This window comes from Dromiciops gliroides, chromosome 2 (genome assembly GCF_019393635.1).
Source record: "Dromiciops gliroides isolate mDroGli1 chromosome 2, mDroGli1.pri, whole genome shotgun sequence".
NCBI classification, from domain to species: domain Eukaryota; kingdom Metazoa; phylum Chordata; class Mammalia; order Microbiotheria; family Microbiotheriidae; genus Dromiciops; species Dromiciops gliroides.
The window spans coordinates 567862128-567865051 of record NC_057862.1 but is presented as its reverse complement, the minus strand read 5'-3'; the positions used below and the strand labels follow the sequence as shown (position 1 = coordinate 567865051).

At 35.8% G+C, this 2924-nt stretch overlaps 1 pseudogene; it reads right to left on the bottom strand.

The window, feature by feature from the left end:
• Nucleotides 1-859: 859 nt before the first annotated feature.
• On the bottom strand, nt 860-1907 carry LOC122744651 (annotated as a pseudogene).
• Nucleotides 1908-2924: the final 1017 nt, after the last annotated feature.

Genomic DNA, 2924 nt, shown 5'->3' with positions numbered 1-2924 from the left:
TCATCATAGGTTTTAAAGAATCATAGGCTAAACCTTGGAGCAAATGTGATATATTTAGTTCAATGTACATAAACTTGATCCTGTTCATACAGGATGTCCTTTGAGTTATTGTTTCTGTAGTGGTGAAAAGTTCTACTGAATCATTAGATTCTCTCTTCTGATCTCCATCATACCAACATCATAGAATATGCTATTGCAAGATTATCATCTGTTTGATGGATAGATGCAAAAAGGTGTTTTCAATGACTTGGTGTGTGATCAGAAGTACAGTGAGGACAAAATGTCACAAACATTTAATAACTCCTTTAATTTTTGTTTTTAATTTATAATGCCATAGCATTGTATACAGTGTGTGTGTGGTGTGTATATATGAATTTACATTACATGTGAAAAATCAAATTTTACAAATGGCAAAAAAATAAATTAAAATAATTTTTGAAAAGTTATGAAAACATCAGACCCCTTTGTGACCTTTGACCCATCCTTAATAAGAATCATCATCTCTAAACTTCTAGTCTAATTCACTTTTCAGCCATTCCATAACTATTCTCTTTTCTTCTTTTAGACAACAACTTGACTTTTGAAAAAGAGTTATTTGTACTGCTCCCAGCTCTCACTATAAGGTAGAAGTTATAAAAAAATAATTTATCAAACTCATGCCCCAACACTCATTTTATTATTATTACATAGATCTTATAAATTCAAAGAATAACTAATCAATGGATGGATCTCAGTCGACAAATTAATGGCTGAAATGTGAGTGTGTATTTCTTCAAACAAGAGGTCTCTGGTTCAAAATAACTGACAACATTCAATAGAGTCCTGGTCAAATGATCTCCAATCCTGTTTTCTCAATACTTCATAAATGAAATTTCCTTTTACTTGTGTCCATTTCACAGGGCTTATGATCTCATTTATATTCTCCTTATTTAGAACAGAAGATTCCATTTTGAAGAGATCTTAATTTTAAAGTAAAATGTGGTCCAAATTCTTCAACTCCTACTTTCTTTTCACTCTTAAAAAAATCACTGTGAAACCTGAAAAAGATGGAGTCCTGCTGATTATGCAATGTTGCTACTTGCCTTCCAATAAACTGAGGATCATGGGGGAAGAGAGAAAAACACACACACACACACATCCAATGGAGTGATCCAGTCTTCTTTTAAAATTATTAAGAATTACTTCAGGTTGGGTAGGGTCTTTCTCTTTCCTCTTTATCTCTTTGAAGAGGCAGGCAGAACACTCTTCATTCTAAAATGAGCAGTTGGACCATGAGGCAAAGATGTAAAACAAGTCCATTTGGTATTTTATGATCTTCATGAATAATAATCAGATCTGTGAAATCTCTAGACATATACTGGGGGAGAATTCTTTTCAGAGCTAGTCCTCTTCAGTAATCAACATATGAGTTTGGTATAACAGAGGACAGCTATTCTCAGAACCTCACTGCTCTCCCACAAGGTCTGCCTGATGTGATAAAAAAGAATCTTAGGAGATGTCTGTTGAAATGAGAAGCAAAATCATCCTTAGCTTCATCATAAACAATCTCTTCATCATTAGGGTCTATTATAATTTCATCATAAACTCTCTAGTTTATGATGGTCTTGGGCACTGGTTTTTGGTGGTATATCAGTTCCAAGTTCCTCTCTTTTATGTCTTTCTTAGCTGCCAATTTTTCCTTTTACTGCTGCTGCTTCCAAAGCAAGAACATGAAGTGGGGTGCCACTGCTTATTCTTGATCTACGAGATGCTAAACCTGGGCAGGAAGGCCATAGCCACTGCTGAGGCTCTTCCACAGCCCAGCTTACCACTGCCCCTTCCCTGAGGGCTTCCCCAGGTGTCTTGGCTAGAACTTTTCACTTCCAACCCAACTGGTCCTTATCTCCAGTTTCCCCACTCACTGCCATGCTGTGGCCCCCAGAGAGTGGGCCTGATCCCATACCTCCTTTTACTTTTCACATTACACTACATCTACCTATTAAGACTCTCTAGGAAGGGAGTAATACTTTCCTTCGTAATTTTATTATGCTAGATATGTGTCCTTGTCCAAGGTAGGGAATGGGATAGGAACTATACTCTTATGTTTCCTTAAGAATGATGAGTCAATATTTCATTAGCTTTAAGACTTCTAAGAGATCATAAAGATTAAAGAAAGGAAAGCAACAAAAATTAGTTTTAATTATATGGAACTTTTATTGTAAGCCTTCATTGTCTATTATCCCAGTATTCATTGTTTTATAGTCGGAGCAAGAAAGCTCCTTTATCTACCCCTGTTGATCACTGCGGCCCTTTTCAGGAGCCTCTCTCCCTAATGAGTCTTCTGTTTCCATAGTACTCTTTTGCCATGAACCCTGACCATCAGGAATCTAACAAGGTACCTGGAAGGTGATAGAAGTAGAGTGTGTGTATGGGTGTATGTATACATACACATACATATATCTACATGCACATACATATGTAAATCTATTTGTATACAATAAGTACACACATCTATATGTACACACATACATATATACCCATATGTGTTTCCATATATGTGTATGTATGTATGTATGTATGTATATATAGGTGCATGTCTATACATACATACACACACACACACACACATATATATATATATATACATATATGATTTTTAGAACTGAAGGTAGCATAGGACTAGTCAGACTCCTTCTACATGACAAGTGAAGGCTAACATCCTTTTGCCCTAAGATCACAATGTTTCAGGCTTCCTGTCCTGAATCTAATGTTTGTGGTCAAGCATTCAGTTGTAGCTTAAACTGTACTACTTAACATTAGTAGCAAACAAAGGGAAAACACAATTACCTCTCCATTCTCTGATTACCTGGCAGATGGTGGCAATAAGAATTCCAGAGTCTGTTTTTCATAGCACTACATTTAAAAAATAGAATCTGCATCTTACT